This window comes from Pan troglodytes, chromosome 16, assembly GCF_028858775.2.
Source record: "Pan troglodytes isolate AG18354 chromosome 16, NHGRI_mPanTro3-v2.0_pri, whole genome shotgun sequence".
In the NCBI taxonomy this organism is placed as follows: Eukaryota; Metazoa; Chordata; class Mammalia; order Primates; family Hominidae; genus Pan; species Pan troglodytes.
In genome coordinates this window covers 93747298-93768430 of record NC_072414.2, presented here as the reverse complement: position 1 = coordinate 93768430, position 21133 = coordinate 93747298, and the positions used below count along the sequence as shown (strand labels likewise).

General features: G+C 37.1%; 1 pseudogene; it reads right to left on the bottom strand.

The window, feature by feature from the left end:
* Positions 1-598: 598 nt before the first annotated feature.
* Positions 599-1533, bottom strand: LOC129137096 (olfactory receptor 4F3/4F16/4F29-like; annotated as a pseudogene).
* Between the last annotated feature and the right edge of the window lie 19600 nt (positions 1534-21133).

Sequence of the window (21133 nt, the reverse complement as noted above, 5' to 3'; positions counted from 1 at the left end):
TATTTAATATATTTCATAACAGGAACAAGTCAAAGATGTCTGCTCTAACTAATTCTACTCAGCATTCAACAAAATGAATATAATGAATTCATACTAGAATTTTAAAAGCAAATGTCTTTATTCACTGACAACATAATCATCTATAAAGAAAATCCTACATAACCTATAAAAAACTGACGGAACTAATAAGTTTTGCAAGTTTACAGGATATAATGTCAAACAAAGATCTATTATGTGCCCATAAGCTAAGAATAAACAATTGTAAATTGAAATAAAAATGTCACTTAAAAGGGCATCAGAAATATAAAACTTAGAGATAAATATAAAGTACATATGCATAAAGTACCTGTTCACCAAAAACTACAAAACATTGCTGAAAGAAATTAAATGGGCATAATATAGATGTAGAGATGTGTTGAATTTATGACTCATTTTGAACAAGGAATATATTCATCATATATTCATCAGATAAGAATTATGTTACAGGTCTAATAACATTCAAATCAACACGTAATGTCTCATAGTTCCTGAATCTAAAATATCAAAGAAAGAAACATAAAGCCATATCATGTTTAGTGAGAAGGGCTTATTGTATCATTTATGAGATCTTCTTGTAAATCACTAGCTGTTTGCATACTCTCTTTATTGCTGCCTTCATCTCCTTATTCCTGAATGTATAGACAACTGGATTCAGAAAAGGATTGAGAACTGCATCAAAAATAGCCAGAAACTTGTCCATCTGTGAATTAGGGTGTGGCCGTGTATACACAAACATGGGTGGACCAAAGAACAAAAGGACCACTGTGCTGTGAGCTGAAAGAGTGGAAAGGGCCTTGGATGAACCACCTGAGGAATGTTTCCAAACAGTAAACAGGATGAAGACGCAGGAGATTAGAAGTATGAAGAAAGTACCCACACAGATAAACCCACTGTTAACAGTGACCATGAACTGCAATCTGTAGGTGTCGGTACAGACTAGTCTGAGAAGCCGAGGAAGGTCACAGTAGAAGCTGTCCAATACATTAGGGCCACAGAAGGGTAAATTAGCAAGAAATGCCAGTTGGAACAGGGAGTGACTGACACCAGGGGTCCAGGCAACAGCCAGAAATGAAATGCACATTCTTGGGCTCATAATGGTCAGGTGGTGGAGGGGCTTACATAGGGCCACATATCTGTCAAAGGCCATGGCTATGAGCAGCACCATCTCCACACCGCCAATGACGTGGATGAAGAAGATCTGAGCCATGCAGCCTCCAATGGAGATGACTTTGCGCTTTCTGAACAGGTCATAAATCATCTTGGGAGAAGTGACAGAGCAGGCTCCTAAGTCAATGAAGGAGAGACTGGCCAGTAGAAAGTACATGGGGGAGTGTAAGTGAGGGTCAGTGGTCACAGAAAACACAATGAGGATGTTTCCAGTAATGCTTGCCACATAGAGCACAGAGGAAAACACTAGGAGGAAGAGCTGGATCTCCCATGAATGAGTCCCAGAAACACAAACTCAGATACCACTGAGTGATTCTCTCCATCCATTGGTCCAGCCAACTGGGCTGTGGCTAAAATTATGAGAACTAAGAAAATGGGGAGGAAATTGTGATTATGAAGATAATAATATGTACTAATATCATTAATATTGCAATGTTGTCACTATGAATAAATAGTTATTCATTTCCTCACATATAAAAACAACAAAAAATCAACATAATATTATCACAACATGTGAGCTGCAACCTGATTTAAACCCATCATCAATACTTTCAGTGTAATATCTGATCTAAAATTAACAGGTTAGGTAAGAACAAGATTCCTGACTATCCATGAAATTCATCAAGTGTTTAAATGACCTGTGATATTGACTATTCCTCATTTCCAACATATTCCATTTGTATTAATACATATTCTTATAATTTCCTTCCCTTCCCAGTTTGCACCCACAATTCTCTGACAGAAAGTAGACATAAGAGGAAAACATGATTAACAGATGGATTATCACTGCAGTAAGAGGTGCCTGGAACGGACTTAGTTGAGGTAGGCTGTGGATTGAGACAGAATATAGAGACTGGGGTATGTGAAATCGGAAAGCCCACAACTGTAGCAGAACAGAGTAAGTGGACTTTCACAAGAAATAGAATCACCACCATTATCTACCACATTTTGTCATGCTCACTGCTATTTAAGTGCCTCGGTTTCTATACAATCTTTCACAATTACGAAGCCCTAAATGGCTTCCCATCCTGCAACGATTTCATAAGGAGCCTATGCCACCTGTCATGTAGGGCTTTTTCCATGCCTAATAAATATGTTTTGGAGGGATTTCACCAGTGTTTCTGCTAAGATACATGCATAAAATGGACACAGAGGTTGTGAGAAATCTCCGCAGTTTCTCTTTCTCTATACACATGAAAGTATTGAAGACCAGCACTTGGATTAGTTAAGATAATGTTTTAATTCATCGCTGTCTCTTCCTCCCCTTGGTACCAGCTTTTATGTTCATTGCATTCCCCACCCTTTTAAGTACTCAGTACCTCCTGCATGGTAACCTATTCTGATATTTGATATTATCATGCTTAATTTGACTGAATCCATTTGGATATTTTATCTTTAAGAAATTTGTAGTTTTATACTTTTAATTTATGATAAAATTAGATTAATATCAAACATTAACAAGTGACTTTTAGGAAGGTATATGAGCTTTCTTATTGACTTCAAACTATAAAGTACAAACTGTGACACTAGAAATTTAGTCCTTTAACACATGTTGTATTTATATGTGAAGTGGAGGGTGAGCAGAAAACAGTGTTATATTTCTCTGTGTCCAGGTGGATACTCACCTCAATCATTTTCCTATAGTAGAACGTAGTTCCTGAAAACACTTAATAGAGATTATTTTAGAAGTTGCTGAGGTACAAATAAAACTGCTATGCTGACATCATACTTTTTTGCACCAACAACTCCAGTTCTTCTGACACAAAGGACCATCTTCCTAGTGCCATAATTTATCTTAGACCCCAAAACTCACAGAGGCACACATCATATCTCTAATACTTGCTCACCACCACTGGCATGAGTCTCTCTCTATCCTCTTCTATGCGAAGTGATTATACTGCCACCTCTGGAGCTAACTGTCCACAGTCTCAAGATGCACACTTTTTATAACCAGAAGCCTATGGACTGGGTGAGGGAGCAGAAACAGCCACAGGTACTGCCCATCAGGGTAATGTAAGTCAGCGTGCAAACAACTGATCAGATGAACATGAATAGCAAGGTGCTGAGGCACTGGGAAGAGGGACCGGAAAACTCTATAATTGTTGAAAAAGACTCAAGCCCTTGGGAAGGGAAATGCCTACGGAATTATATAAAGACCATTTTATCCAAGTTGGTCATCATTCAGATGAAAAACATGAGGCCCAGAAAAGTAAACTGAGTTTCCAAAATTCACACAATTGATAGAATAGGAACCAGAATCCAGGCCTCTTGCTTCCTATTCCAGAAAGACAAATTGCAATAATAATCAAATAATATGAGCAATCATCCAGTAAAAATAATCTAGTAAAAACAGCAAAACTCAAAAGAGTGATTTTTCCTGGTTAAGACCAAAACTAACCATAGATTGCTATACATAGTAACTATTATAAATACTGAATTATATAGCAGCCTGACAATAAATACATAAAATGTGTACACAAAGATTATTGAACCTGTACAATACAGTAGTAAATAGTAACTTTATGTTTGCGAAGTGACTGATCATTACTATCAGAATTTGTTTACCCATTCTTCATATTTTGTTGGTCATATAACCAGTTACTACAACTGCAAAAACAACCTAAGGTCATGTTTCTGTGAAGTCCATCCTTTTGGTCTTTAAATTTTATTATCCTCAAAGGTCAATTATGATCTCAATCTTTTCTTGTAATTTTACTGACAATTCTCCTTCACACTGATTAGTTCTTTCTCCAATTCCTGTAAATGGAAAGAACCAAAAAAAGTTGAAAAAACATGTATTGTACATATAACAAACAATCATATGTGGTATACAATATATATCAAATGAGTATTAGGATAAACATTCAAAGAGTTTTAAAGAAAAAAGTGTTATAGATATTGGAGGGCAGAAGATACAATTGCCATTAAGAACAGGTGGAGGAGGTTATGCCAAGGACATTGACCTGACCCTTTAGGAATTAGTGAAAATTGAATAGGAGAAGAATGAGGTATACAATGTGTGAAAAATACCTAAATTGATATAACAGGAGGAGACCTTTTCATATCAATTATCATTACTTCTGTGTATATAACCATATTAGATACCCACAAACAAATAGAAAGTGGATAGTTCTTGATTGACAAGTAAGACTAAAAATCCCAGATCATAGTAAGGTCTTAACTTCAAGTCAATAATCTTTATTACTTATGGTTCATTCCTCTCCCTCATGTTTTCCAATGATTTTAAAATGCATAATTAAAACAATTCTCATTTAAAAACATAGTAGCCATGACTAATGATCTTCCAGTGGGAAGGTACTAAGACTTTACAACATGTTTCTTGCTGGGGATAAGACAGCCTACAGCCAGCATTCAACTCATTTTTCTAAAGTCTATGGATCAATTTGAAATACAGAAAAAGTAGAACAGAGATAAAGTTAAAAAAAGATTAAAAATATGGGAAGAATGGGAGAAAGGGGAAATTAGAAGATATGAACAATGATTTAAAAATAAAAGAGCCTCAAAGGAGAAGAGAAACTGCTAAGCAAGACTAAGGTAGGATGAAATACAGTAGTCTCTGTTTCTGAGAACACAGGTTAAAAAGAACATAAATAAAATAAATTTATCACCTTTAATACACTCATTCAAGGATGCTACTGACTTTGACTTTGGGAATTTCTCACCTTTAATACACTCGTTTGGGGATGCTACGGACTTTGACACTGGGTTGCATTTAAAGGGGGAGAGAAAGGGCAGTAGCTTCTATTATCTGCCCTGTTGGACTCACAGAGTTTCTTTGAAAAGCACAGATGATAATAAATGGAAATATTGCCTTTTATACTATACAATAATATACACATGCAATTCACTGGAAAAAGTATACTTGTTATGATTTGAGGATCCTACCATATACTAATCAAGACAAACACATGTACAGAACAAAGAAGGCACATGAAATTTTTACTAGTGTGTGTTTTCCTTGTGTTCTACCACCCCAGGAGCAGCTTCTGCTACTGAAGGTCACAGTAGAGTTATTTCCAAAAGTTGTGGGTCTGCAGGGCGGACTTATCACATAGCTGTTTGCCAAAATTCAAAAGTCCAGAAACCATTTCCAAATTTTCACCTCTTTTATCTTCAAATCCTAAAACTATGAAAATTCACAAACTTAGCTCCATACATTATGGTAGAAAGGTTAATAATTTGGACTTTGAGGTTGACCAGGCCTGATTTTTGAATAAATTCACAAACTTACCTCCATACATTATGGTAGAAAGGTCAATAATCTGGACTTTGAGGTCGACCAGGCCTGATTTTTGGATCCAGGCTGCAACACTCACTTGCTGTGTTAATGTAACAAAGTTCCTAGACCATGCTGAGCTTCAGTTTACTTGTTATTGAATTAGGGATATAGCGTTCGAAGGAAGAAGTTCTAGTATTTGATTGCACAGCAGAGAAATTATAGTTATTGAACTGGGGATATGTAGATAGACATAATAAATTCTAGTATTCAATTGTACAATGGAGAAATCATAGGGAACAATAATTTATTATATATTCTAAAATAGCTAGCAGAGAAAAATTATAATGTTCCCAAAACAAAGAAAAGATAAATATTCGAGGTGATGAATATCCAAATTACTCTGATTTGATCATTACACATTGTATACATGTATCAAAAATATCACATGTACCCCAAAACATGTACAACTATGATACAGCAATAAAAAACAACAAAAAAACCAAAAGAATAGAAATCAAAAATAAATACATAAATACATAAAATAGGGATAATAATACCTCCCTTGCTTGCTTGCTCCCTTGCTCCATTTGTAAGAAATAAGTGATATAATATAGGTAAAAATACTTAACCTCATACCTACCACATAGTATAGCACAATAAACGTTATTTATTATAATCTGAGGGCTACCTACATAAGTGACTTTCAAGTATAGAAAATTATTTCTCAAATTTTAAATACTCCCTGATTCTCAGGTATGGTAATTAGACCTGGCTTTAGGTAAAGCTCTCATGTCTACACTTGGATTTAATCACTTAAGTATATTTCCCAGCACCCCCACCCCCCAAAAAAAAAATTGCTCCTAGGTGGACGCACTAATCAAAGACTTCCTGAGAAATGCAGGAAGAAGTTTTGTCCTCTGACCACGCTACGCCCTTTCCTTGATGGTAAGCCCCATAATCTAAAGCCATAAGTTTCAATTCCTCACATAAAAAGAAAAAAAATGTCTTTTATGACCACTTCAGATAACACTGGATATTTCCCTTGTCATTAGGAATGAGAAATGGGAGGAAGGTAAACCTGTAGACAGGAGAATTGGTAGATGCTTGAAAGGATTTCTGAAAACTGTGCCTATCCAGGTGTACAAATGTGTTGACCAGCCAAGGCAAAGCAGTCAAACCATACAATACCTTATCCTCAGGAAAATGGACTTTTCTCCCAAATTGCCTTTTTCATGAAAAATATAAAATTCTGCAGTTTCAACCTCATGTTAAATTTCACATGTGAAGAAAACAGTCATGCACATCAGAAAATTAAATGGCGAGTCAAGACCAAATTCCTAGTCACAGTTATGTTCTGTTTCCAGTATTACCTTCTCACTTATTCATTTTGTTAAAGTGGAGCCAAAATAGAAGTGGGTGTCACACATCAAGAAAGACTGAAGTCATACAAAGCCGATCCTTATCCAACGTGCATTAAAATATGCATCAGGCATGTGTGATGCATATAGTAGAAGTGGAACAAATCAGGCCAGGTGCAGTGGCTCACGCCTGTCAGCCCAGCACTTTGGGAGGCCAAAGCAAGCAAATCGCTTGAGATCAGCAGTTCAAGAAGTGTAACAAATCCTCTACAATATAAGTAGAGTGAAAAGAGATAGCTACAGTGATGAGGGAAGGCATTATAGTGATGTGGCATTTGAGTATAGCCATAAAAGAGGATAAATATTACAATACATGAATATAGGGTCTAAAGAAGTCTTTTCAAGTAGATTGTAAAATATTTCAAAAATGGTAAGTTTGGTGTATGTTGAAGCATACAGATTGTCTACATCCTAAAAATCATTTTGGTGAAGAAAGGAAAATAAGAAAGGTAGTCAAGATTCATTTGTTGCCTATCATTAGAAACTTCTCAAAGGTATATGAGAATTATTAAATAAATTTAGGGAGCCAGTGAAGGTATGGGTCCCGGGAATTGAGGATGAGGCGAGTAATTAGGGAAGATGCCCCATCTATAAGTGCGAGGTATCAAATGGAGGAAAAGAAAAACGGAGGGAAGGAGTTCCCTCAAGAGAAGATTGAAATGGAGCAGACTTGGGGGCTACACAGAGGCACTGGGACTACACAGTTCCAGCTTTAAGGCTATGGAAACAGAAATAGAAATACTGGTAAGTAAAAACCCAAAGGATTGGTGACTTATCACAGCTGGGGTGAATACGAAGGAGCATGAACTCAAAGAAAATATCAAGATTTAAGCTCGAATAAATAGGACAATGGTAGGTCCATTTTTAGAAATTAGAAAGTTGAACATAAAATATGTCAGGGTGGAGAAAATAATCACGTGTATTTTAAGCAAATAAGAGTATTAGATATTGAGATGCTCAGGTGAAAACATATGACAGGATATATGGGGGGAAAGTACAAATTCAACATGTAATTGTATAGTAATCCATATAAAAATAATGGACGGATGTGTAAGAGTGCATAAGGTCCCTGAAGGAAATAATACACAGGAAAAAAAGATTAAAAAGCAAAGACCCAACTATAGAAACTATCCACATAGATTATGTAAAGTAGGAAAAGGAACCCATAAACTAGACAGAACATCACAGAGGTAGGAGGACAAGTGCTGGCCTCAAGGAGCCAACACAGAAGCAGGTATCAAGAATAAAGGAGGAGAAGAGAGAACAAAGAGAGAGAAGAGAACTTCTGTGGCAGAAGATCAAGTGGGATGGTAGAATAAAGGAGAAGAAATACAAGAAAATTGAAATAAAATTTACGGAAATGTTCTACATTGTAAGTGGGCAGTTTTGACCTGGCACATTGTTGGCACACATTATAAATGTCAAATGTATTAATGAATGAATGAATGGATAATATAATGAATGTGATGGAGGTGTCAAAAGCTGAATTAATTAAAAGTCCCCACGAGAGGTTAGATGACAAAATTTTCAGAAACTTTCCATGCCACTCTGTTGTGACATCAACGGTGCCGGACCCTTGAAATCAAACCAAAAGGATTCCACCATGAGAATGAAAAGGGCTGAGAAGGGGAATGCTGGGTGACACAGAAGGTGACAAAGGGAGAAAGGTTTCTAGGCATTTGATAGACTGATGGACGTCTGAGCTGACCATAAGGCACAGGCCACACAGGAAGGAAAATGAGACCCAACGCGAAGAAAAGTAGGGCTAAACAGTCGAGAAAATGTGGGAAGAAGGATGAATAGTCATACGATCAACTCAGATTCCTCCCTGACATTCTTCTACAGCTTTATTCTCATCCTTTGGGAGCCGAGATGTTCATCTTCCTACATTCTTAGCTGCCTACACACGGTGACTTTTCTCCACGGTGCCTGATCCCTGCTGCATCCTCCTTCTCTAGTGGCAACAGCAAATGGCCACACAGAAGGCGGACACTGCACCCAACTCAGGAGAATGTAATTCACTCATCGCCAGTCACAGACCTTGGCTCACCGATCTACTAAGTATAGATTTTATTTCTATCCCTCACCTACCTGTTTTGCCAAGGGAACTAAGAAAACAGCATCATCAAAAATTCAGATAGGTATAGTTCTCTCAAGATGAACCAGATCCAGTACGGCATCACTGCAGACATACACACAGAGCTGCATAAAACAGGAAGAGAGCCGGAATCACAGCCCCAGAGGGTAGTGGCCAAAGTGATGCCTTGGAGATCCTAGAATGCCAGACTGAGATCACACGGCCTGGGGAATTACCGCCTATGGTCATTTTGGTTTTCCCGGGATAGCCAAGCCCAGAAACTGTTAATTGGGTGAAATAAAGCATATTTGATTTTCTTATGACAAAAAAGGCCTTTTGCCATTGTCTACAGATGATACTTTAAATCTTTATTTTATGACTAAAGGTGAATTCCAGAGCAACATTAAATGTTGTCCCTTTAAATTTTTAATCATTTACATAACGATTACCATAATATTCAATTTAAACATAAAATGTAATTGAAAGTATGAGATTAATATGTGGACATGAAATCATATAATATTCCATGGAAAAAATAGAATGTATAAGGCAAAGAGGTTTAAAGTAACATCAAAACTAACGCTCACTATACAAATTCTATGAAATCCTCATAATTACACTGTGAAGCAGGTGTTGTTAGAGCCACATAATCTCAAACAAATTATTTATTATCTAAAATTACATAGATATTAAAAGGTTAGGCCATATATGAATTTAGGATTCTCTCAAAAATTTTTTCTCTTTCTCCTACATCAAACTTCCCTAAATTATAGAAAAGTCACAATATTACCAAACATATTCACAAAACACATATAATCTTGAATCCAAATTTCAGTTACAGCAGAAAAAATAAAACTCTAGATCAATCTCAATCGTGTAAATAAATTCAGATTTCCAATCTAAGAGTCTCAATTTGAGATACTTCTTTCTCTCTCTTCTTTCAAACCAGGAGAAATATAAATATGAGCCACAACCTTACAAAAGCTAGAAAATATTTACAATTCCACACAACAACACATGAAGAAAACCTTCTGGACATCAAAAGTTTAAACCAGTCAAGACTGAACACCAAGATAAAGTGCATGCCTCTGAAGAGCTTGAGCTAGTCAAGAAGCCCAGAAATCCCTAAAAGAGGTGTGTATACTGAGGACTGAAGATCAAAACCTGTGATCTTTACTTGGAACAGAAATATTGCAGCATGTGAACCCTCCACAGAGTGACAGAGGGAAAGGAGTTTAAAGGGAAACATGCAAATGTATCACCTTTGGAATAATTAGGACACGTGTGTGGTGTAATGAAAGAAGGCAAAAAGATGGGGAAGAAGCCAGACAGATGGCAATTTTCATTCTATTATGAAAAGAAAAGGATAAGTCACAAGTCGCATGACAAAATTAACAACTATGAATCCACTCTAAGCCATAGTCAATCCTATAGCCTAGCAGTCATTCTAACAGATGAGAGTGTTTTGGAGACAAGATTCCAAAACTCGTCTGCCTTCCATCATACTTACTACCCCCAGCTCCTCCTCCACAATATCCTTTCACAAGTATCTAGAATATTCAAAGACTAATAATATTATATAATTATTTATAATAATTGTATTACAAAAATAAAACTTGATGACCTTTATAAAAATACTAGAAGAAAAAGGGAAAATTACATAAGGTACAGAACATACAAATTATACCATGAAGCAGTAAAAAATAGGATCAAATTTTCTATGTTTTTTAAAAATATGCCTTCTCTAAAATGTTTTCTCTCTGAAATGATATTTAGAAGACATAATTGAAAATAAATACAAAATAAAGTGATAAAAAATAATCTGGCAAAATTCAGGATGTAATGAGTAAAGACAACCATGAAAGAAATGAAGATCAATAAAAGCAGGAAAAAAAGTGGGAAGTGGAGAGAATAATGCTGCTAAAAACACAGATAAGAATATAAATGACAGGCTTAAATATATCCTGAGCAAAACGAAATAGAAAACACAAGAAGGTGAAATGTAACATTAAAGTCAGGTCCAACAAATGAGAAATTAGTGTGAAAGAGCTCACAATATCTGGTTAAAAAATTCAAAGATAAAAGAAAACTTTTCTGAAATAAAGAAAACATTGAATCTAATGGTTAAAGGGCTTATCTTTATCCAGAAAAAATGTGTTATAGTATGACCACATCCAGGCAGATGCAACTGAATTTACCGGACTTCACAAACACAAAATAAACAACCCACAAAAAAAAAAAAAATAGAGTCCCCATGAGGCTTTAATGAAGACAACTATTAGAGGCCAGGTGCAGGGGCTAACACCTACAGTCCCAGCACTTTGAAAGGCCAAGGCAGGAGAATCACTTGAGCCCAGGAGTTCAAGATAAGACCAGCCTGGGCAACATAGCAAGACCCCATCTCTATCAGAAAAACTTAAAAAAGAAAACTATCCACTAAAAATGAATAGAGATAACATGATACAAGTGAGCATTCTGAAGCCTAATATCAAAATGTTCTGGGGGTTGCGGTTAAAGAACAGTTATGTTACAAACCATAACTGTATAAAGACTAATTATATTCATAACAAAAATAAGAAGAGAAAGATAGTAGAAATATATTCTGGTCCATTCAACTTTCACAGTGGGAGAGAATCAACAAATTATGTTATGGGTGATTAAATATTATTTTAAAAGATAAAGGTCATTATTAGAAAAATTAAAAATAAAATCAAATAAAGTTGAATGACGAAGGTGGGAGAGGAAAGTGGGTTAAAGGGGTAAAGTGGAACTATACTAAAAGAGTCCATGGAGAGTACCCTTGGAAATAACACAAAAATTAAAGAACTAAATATAATTTATACAGCACATAACTAAAATAAACTATAAATCTTCAAATTAAAAGAAAATATGTACATACAAAATATCACATAGAGAGAAATATTAATACCATGAAAATATTAAAATAAAAGCATAAAATTAATTCATTTATTTACCCTATTAGTATTTTTTGAACACCTATGTGCCAGGTATTGTGCTGAATGCCAGTAAGATATAGTTCCTGCATCTTGGAGTTTTCGTGGAGGAGACAGAGATTAATCAAACAATCACACAAATGTAAAATTGCAACCATAAAAATTACTCTGAAATACAATGAAAATTACTATAAGAGAGGGATTTGATGTGAGTCAGAGAAGTTTCCCCTAAGAAAGCAGCACTGGAGCTGAGATCTAAAGGGTAAACAGCAGTTAACTGAGTGGAGAACAAAGGTTTTCCTGCAGGGGGAACAATCTGCTCCCGGAGGCCAGAGTGGGGCCTTGGGAGTTGTGCCTGAAACCACACTGTGAGGAAGTGAGGGGAAGCATTGTGCGGATAATGCTGAAATAAGCAGTGGAAGATGGTTCCTAAGAGAATGAGAAATCCAAGACTACTAAGCAGAAGAATGATTTGACCAGATTTCACATTTGTAAATATCACTATGGTTACAATGTATAGAATGGATTTTAAGGAATTCAAATTGGATACAGGTGAGTCAATTAGAAAGCAACATGCTTGCCAAGGCAAGAAATTTGATTACTTAAACTAGGTATGGGAGTTTTGGAAATAAGTAGATAAATTTGTCATATATTTGAGATAATAAATCACCAGGACTTGATGGTAGACTTAGTTGGAGATGCCCTCACTAATGCACCATTTAATGCTTCAAGTCTAATAATTATTCAATTCCTCCAGAGCCACCAATCCAATGGTTCTACCACATTTATGCTGCCATTCACTTTACTGATATCCTTCTTACTTTACCTCTTTTCCCAGTTTATATTCCATGATCAATACCTTGCTCCCTCATAATGATTGTACTCACTTTTCCAAACAACAATCCTGATAAATCCAACTCTCTGCCTTCTACATCTTGATACCACACAGCTATATGTGGCTAGATAAAACAATCACACTGACAATCGTCCTATACTTTCTGAATCCATCACTCTTCTACTTTTTCAGACCTTTTCTTTCTCCCTCGTCCTTACCATGTAATGATATCATTTTGCATGTCAAGGGCTAAAAGTTGAATATTTTAAAAGTTCTCATTTTCCCACTACTATATAAACCAACAAATATCTTTAGTCTGCATTCACAAATAACATAACAAATGAGCTCTTCATATTTCTATCTGTGGTAAATTAAGATGACTAGAAATTTTGTGGCACCATCCCGTTGAAAACGTGGGGACATATTCTTTCTCCTTGAACCTGGGTGGGCTCTTTGACTGCTTTGACCAATAAAATACAGTGAAAGTAAAACTTCCAGTTTTGATGTCCAGATGTTAAAAGCCTTGAAGCTTCCATTTCTACATCTTGGAACCAACGTGTGTGGGGTGCTGAGTCAGTATTGAAGAATTCTTCTTATTCTGCTTGCATTAGTCCATTTTCATGCTGCTGATAAAGACATATCCAAGACCGGGTAATTTATGAATAAAAAGAGTTTCATGGAATCACAGTTCCATATGGATGGGGAGGCCTCACAATCATGGCAGAAGGTGAAAAGTATGCATTACATGGGAGCAGACAAGAGAGAATGAGAGCTGAGTGAAAGGGGAAGCCCCTTGTAAAGTCATCAGCTCTCATGAGACTTATTCACGACCACAAGAACAGTATGGGGGAACCACCCCATCATTCAATTATCTCTCACCAGGTCCCTCCACAACACATGGGAATTATGGGAGCTACAATTCAAGATGAGATTTGGGAAAGGACACAGCCAAACCACCTCATTCTGCCTCTGGCACCTCCCAAATCTCATGTCCTCACATTTCAAAACCAATCATGCCTTCCCAATAGTCCCCAAAAGTCTTAACTCACTTCAGCATTAACTCAAAAGTTGGCAGTCCAAAGTCTCACCTGAGACAAGGCAAGTCTCTTCCACATATAAGCCTGTAAAATCAAAAGCAATTTAGTTATTTTCTAGATACGATAGGAGTACAGGCATTGGGTAAATGCAGCCATTCCAAATGGAAAAATTTACCCAAAATAAAGGGACTAAAGGCTCCAAGCAAGTCCGAAATCCAGTGGGACAGTCAAATCTTAAAGCTCCAAAATGATCTCCTTTGACTCTATGTCTCACATCCAGGTCATACTCATGCAAGCAGTGGGTTCCCATGGTCTCAGGCAGCTCCACCCCTGTGGTTTTGCAGGGGAGAGCCTTCCTCCCGGTTGCTTTCACAGGCTGGCATTGTATGCAGCTTTTCCAGGCACACAGTGCAAGCTGTCGGTGGATCTACCATTCTGGGGTCTGGAGGACAGCAGCCCTCTTCTCACAGCTCCACTAGGCAGTACCCTAGTGGGGACTCTGTGTTGGGGGCTTCAACCCCACATTTCCATTCCCCACTGCCTTAGCAGAGGTTCTCCATGAGGACCTCACCCCTGCAGCAAACTTCTGTCTGGAGATCCAGGCATTTCCATACATTCTCTGAAATCAAGGTGGAGGTTCCCATACCTCGATTCTGGACTTCCGTGAATCCACAGGCTCAACACCACATGGAAGCTGCCAAAGCTTGAGGCTTGCACCCTCTGAAGCCATGGCCTGAGCTGTACCTTGACCCCTTTTAGCTGTGGCTGGAGCAGCTGGGACACAGAGCACCAAGTCCCTAGGCTGTACACAGGCAAACAGCAGGGGGGCCCTGGGCCCAGCCTATGAAACCATTTTTTCCTCCTAGGCCTCTGGGTGTGTGATGGAAGGGGCTGCCACAAAGATCTCTGACATGGCCTGAAGACTTAGCAATTAACATTTGGCTCCTTGTTACTTATGCAAATTTCTGCAGCCAGCTTGAATTTCTCCTCAGAAAATGGATTTTTCTTTTCTATCACAGTGTCATGCTGCAAATTTTCTGAACGTTTATGCTGTTTTCCTGTTAAAACTGAGTGATTTTAACACACCCAAGTCACTCTTGAATGCTTTGCTGCTTAGAAATTTCTTCTGCAAGATACCCTAACTCATCTCCCTCAAGTTCAAAGTTCCACAAATCTCTAGGGCAGGGACAAAATCCTGCCAGTCTCTCTCGATAGCAAGAGACACCTTTACTCCAGTTCCCAGTGAGTTCCTCATCTCCATCTGAGACCATCTCAGCCTGGATTTCATTGTCTGTATCATTATTTGACATTTTAGTCAAAGCCATTCAACAAGTCTCTAGGAAGTTCCAAATTTTCCCACATTTTCCTGTCGTTTTCTGAGCCCTCCAAACTGTTTCAACCCATGCCTGTTACCCAGTTCCAAAGTTGCTTCCACATTTTTGGGTTATCTTTACAACAGCACCCCACTCTACCAGTACCAATGTACTGTATTAGTCTGTTTTCATGCTGCTGATAAAGACATACCTGAGACTGAGTGATTTATGAAGAAAAAGACACTTAATGGACTCACATTTCCAGGTGGATGGGGAGGCCTCACAATCATGGTGGAAGGCAAAAGGCACATCTCTACATGATGGCAGACAAGACAGAATGAGAGCTAAGTGAAAGGGGAACCCCCTTATAAAATCATCAGCTCTTGTGAGACTTATTCAATACCACGAGAACAGTATGGGGGAAATACTCCTGTGATTCAGTTATCTCCCATTGGATCCCTCCCACAAGACACGGAAATTAGGGGAGCTACAGTTCAAGATGAATTTGGGTGGGGACACAGCCAAACCATATTGCTGCTGAATAGATCATGTAGACAGGCTCTCAAACTACACGGAGAGCAAGAGAGGCCCACCTTACCACAACATTTCATCCAATCCACTAATAAAACAGGCACATCGCTGAAGCCACCTTCAACTCTCCAAACTACCCAGCTGCCAGCTGAATACCACAGATAGCTACAGTTAATACCACACGGAGCAGAATCATGTAGCTAAGCCCTGCTTGCGCTAATACAAGTCCACAATTTTTTTAAGTTTGTTGTTTTAAGCTGCTAAGTTTTGAGGTGGTTTGTGGTACCTGGAATAAGATGTCACTCTAATATAATATAAACTTAAACTATGTGGCATTGGCTTTGGAATCAGACAATGGATAGAAGCCAGAAGGATTTCACAAAGACTGTTAGTGAAAAGTGAACAGACTTCAAGGAAAATGACAGCAAAACCTGTAAAAGCATTCTGGGAACTGACAGTAAACACTGAATGGTCCTTAAGGAGACTGAAAACTTGAAAGAGCTTAAGAAGTCTACAGGAAAGGGCTTTAAGGATAATGAGAAAAAATCATCAGTGGAGGCTGAGGAAAACGCACCAAAGTCATATTCTGATGGGAGAGTTAGAAAACGCTTGCCTGGAATGATATCAAAAATAGGAAAAATACCGAAAAAGTTTGTGGATCTGGCTGGGGAGATTTTTGGTGTCAACTAAAGAAAAAAATTAAGCTTTTAAGAAATTAAAGTTAGATTCATTTAGGGGTCTGAGAACAAGAGACTGAGGATTACAGCCTAGGAGAAATCTTTCAGAGAGGTTCTGTCAGACTGCTCTGGTACAGGTCTTTAGCCCACAGTTTATATGCAAGCTGTGAAGATCCAGTAAGTGCAGAATCATATTGGACTTGCTCAGAAGCTACATTAAAGCAGAATCACATCAATGTGTGGGTGTAGATACATCTGGTTACAGATTACAGGGGCATAATCACAAACCCTGTCAGACATTATCTTTTGTGTAGAAAAGGGTAAGGATTAGGATCATTTATATTTTAAGGAATACAGAGGCTCACACAAGAGACATGGGGAACATATACTCTATCCTGTTTTGTCTTCAAAGCGTTTTTTGGAGAGCTGCACTTCATCATGGAGTCAGGGAATGTGTGACATTATGCTGACAAGTATACACAGCAAACACGACTTCTTACATTTGCTGCTCTGTTTCATAAGTTCCCCCTTTTGGTCATAAATCTGTTGACATAAACCAGGTCTGACTGCATTTACAGGACCAACACTGATTGTCCCATGTAGCTAGGAAGACTCTTTCCTGGAAAAGTTGATATAGTCTTTATTTGTAGTTGTAAAGACACGAGCATCAAGCCCAGCATGCGCACTTGCCTATTTATTGGAAAACACGCTTTTGATCACATCTATTTTTTTATTAGTATAATCTAGAATAACCATTGGTATAATAAGTACAGTAGCCATGATTAAAACTTAAAGTTTTTCATTGACAAGTAAATTTAGTTATTTTTATTACATCCAACATTTTAAGATAATGAGAATTTTGACTGATAGTGCCATTTTGAGACCACAAAGCATTTATAAATTTTATATAATCTTTGGAATACTCAAATTAATAAAATATCTATACAAATATAATTTTAGGAAAAAATCAACAATCAAAATTCTAACTGATAACGTATTCAATTTCATATATATTATATGATACACACACACACACACATATATATATATAGAGAGAGAGAGAGAGAGAATGTATATATATTAAAGTCTTGCTGTGTCAACCAGGCTGGACTGCAGTGGCATGATCATAGCTTACTGTAAACTCAAACTCCTGGGCTTAAGGGATCCTCTTGCCTCAGCCTCCCAGGTACCTAGGACTACAGGCACATGCCACCATGCTTAGCTACTTTGTTTTCTGTAGAGACGGAAAACATGTTGCTCAGGCTGGTCTCAAACTTCTGGCCTCGAGTGATTCTCCCACTTTGGCCTCCCAAAGCACTGGTATTATAACTATGAGCCACTGTCCCTAGCCTTATGTAATTTTTGGAATATTTGTATCAATAACATACACATAAATCTAACTGACAGAAGATCTATTATCATTTGTCATTTGACAATGCCTCTGATACAATTTACAAAAAAAAGTCTAATTATTTAATTCAAAATGACTTAATTTAGGATTTTAACCCTAAGGGAACTTATCACAGACGTCAAAAGTTTAAAACACTTGATCTAACCAGAATCAAAGGTTATTGCAAAATAAAAGTTATTCATTTAACCAAGGTGATAATCTAAAGACCTCAAAAGCAATATAGAAAGTCATATTGATGGGAAAAAAAAGAAACAAAGTGAACATTTTAAAGTTCAGTTTTCTAAGTAGTCAAAAATGTAATAAAGACAATGTGAAGGCCAGGTGTGGTGGCTCAAGCTGATAATCCCAGCACTTTGGGAAACTGAAGCAGGTGGATCGCTTGAGCCCAGGAGTTCAAAACCAGCCTAGGCCACATGGCAAAGCCCCATCTTTCCAAAAATACAAAAATTAGCCAGGTGTCCCAGCTATTCAGGAGGCTGAGGTGGGAGGATTGTTGAAGCCCCAGGAGGCAGAGGTTGCAATGAGCTGAGATAACACCACTGTACTCCAGCCTGGGTGACTCTGTTTCCAAAAAAAAGAAAAAGAAAAAGACAATGCAATAAATTATCTTGGTAAAATGTAAAATTTGTGTTTTTTCAGCCAGCTATGAAATAAATAAATAAAAATCTACAGTTGTGTGATTTCTTCTCCTTATGCAAAGTCTATGTAGATAACCAGGAAGTCAACCCTGATAAAAAGAATGCTTATATTTAACCACACACAGGGAGAGTGTCTTCAGGATTATGAGAATACGTATGCTATAAAGGAATATAAACAATAAAACTAGTACCTTGAGCAGGGGAATACATGACTCTTAGTAAAAACATGAGAAGTTTTCTGATTACATTGAACAATTCAGATACATCAAGAAATGCCTGGAGTACAGAATCAAGTTACACTGGAGGAAAACATTGCTTCTTTAGACTTCAAGATAAACACTGCAGCATCAGGCCACAACAGCCATGTCTGAAATGAGGAAAAAAGTTATAAGTCAATGAAAAGGTTGAAGGACAGAGTTATCATCCCAGCCAAGCAAAAAGATATACCTATTCAAGAGAAGAAAGAACAGAAGGTGTATTAGTCCACTTTGCATTGCTGTAAAGGAATACCTGAGACTGGGCAATTTATAAAGAAAAGAGGTTTATTCGGCCCAGGGTTTCTGCAGGCTGTATGAGAAGCATTGCACCAGCATCTGCTTCTAGGGAGGCCTCAGGAAGCTTACAAATATGGAAGAAGGAAAAGGGGGAGCCACCATGTCATATAGTGACAGAGGGAGTAAGAGAGAAGGGAGAGATCCCAGACTCTTTTTAACAACCAGATCTCACAGTAACTCATCACCACAGGAAGAGCACCAACCCATTCATGACCCAAACACTTCCCACCAGGTCCCACCTCAAACACTGGGAATTACATTCCAATATGAGATTTGTAGGGACAATCATCCGAACTGTATCAGGAGGTAATCACGTATGACTTACAAATCCCGTGCAATAAGGTACAGCAAAAGTCTAACTTCTGATATACAAATCTGAGAAGTTTTAAAAAAATGGATTACAGAATTAAATATCAAAACTTCTTGCAATGTTAATAAGAGCAGATCAAGAGTTTAAAAACCTTGTTGTTTTAATATAGCAAATGAAAATTTCCAGTTTTATGTTAGTGTATTTTAATGTCAAAGTTCAATCTTTAGAAATAATTTTCTTTTAATTATAGCAAACTTAACTATACACAAAAATTTTTATAACGTTCCTTTTCACAAAACTTATTACACAGAAGTTACACAAACTATTTACAACATGCTTGAATTTCGACTTTATCCTATACTTTCTGTTCCTGAAATAACCAGTCATTTTACTTTATGACAAAAATTTACCATACAAGATTCCTTCTCATATAAAGTTATTTATATTTTTTAAACTTTCTTACCAGAAATATATCTTCATATCTATACCTTTTTTCTATCTCTCTCTTCTACTTCCTATTTTCTATTTTGTTTTATATTTTATTCCTAAATCTATATTTTGAAAGAATCTTTTTTTTTTTTTTTTTTTTTTTTTTGAGACGGAGTCTCGCTCTGTCGCCCAGGCTGGAGTGCAGTGGCGCGATCTCGGCTCACTGCAAGCTCCGCCTCCCGGGTTCACGCCATTCTCCTGCCTCAGCCTCCCGAGTAGCTGGGACTACAGGCGCCCGCCACCACGCCCGGCTAATTTTTTGTATTTTTAGTAGAGACGGGGTTTCACCGTGTTAGCCAGGATGGTCTCGATCTCCTGACCTCGTGATCCGCCCGCCTCGGCCTCCCAAAGTGCTGGGATTACAGGCGTGAGCCACCGCGCCCGGCCTTGAAAGAATCTTTTTAAAAAACTCTGAATTACACAAAATTATTCAAGCACACTTTATGCCTTTTTGATAATATTTGCACATTTTTTACACTGAGAATTAAAAATTTTAACTCTCAGTAACTTTAAATTTTATTGAAAACCTAGGAATCAAGAAATCTTAAATTGAGGCTAGGAGCAGTGGTTTACACCTTTAATTCCAGTCCACTGGAAGGCTAAGATAGGAGGATTACTCAAGGCCAGAAGTTTGAGAGTGTCCTAGGCATCATTGTGAAATGCTATCTCCACAAAAGTTTTTAAAAACATTATCTGGGCTTGGTGGAGCACACCTGTAGTCTGAGCTACTCAGGAGGTTGAGGCAGGAGGATCACTTGAGGACAGGAGTTCAGGTTACAGTGAGTTATGATCATGCCACTGCACCTCAGCCTTGGTTACTGAGTAAGATCCCATCCCTAAAAATAAGAATAAATTTTGAATTGTCTGTCATATATCACTATTTTATGGATGAAACCATTTTATAATTTTTAGAAACATGTTTTTATATAACAGTTTAATGATTTTAATTCGAAATCATTCAGATATTTAATTAGTATCATTATGTCATTTAACATAACTTTAAGATTTCAAATTACATAAAATTTTTATTTATAGACATTTATTTTATTTACATTTACCTGGTTTATTTGTTTTTTAACAGTTTGCCTAGATTACTTATGAGAACTAAGATGTTAGAAAATGTTAGTCATTTTATTTCCCTGTAAACCATTTTATAATCTGTGAATAGCAGATGTTCACCTAAGAATCTCAAAATTAAATATATATTGTGCTGATAACTCAGAAGACACAGCTGTTTTTATTAAACCACCAGTATTAAATTTGTTTTGCTTACCAAAAAAAAAACACATGAAGAAAGATCATCCTGTTTTAGGATAGGTTTATAATTTTGTAACCTTCATGCCAAACTCTGATATTTAAAAATATTTAGCAGAGAAAACTACAAAGCTGTTTTATCAGAAATTTAAGCAAAAATGAATGCTAACAACTTTGAAGACATTTCCA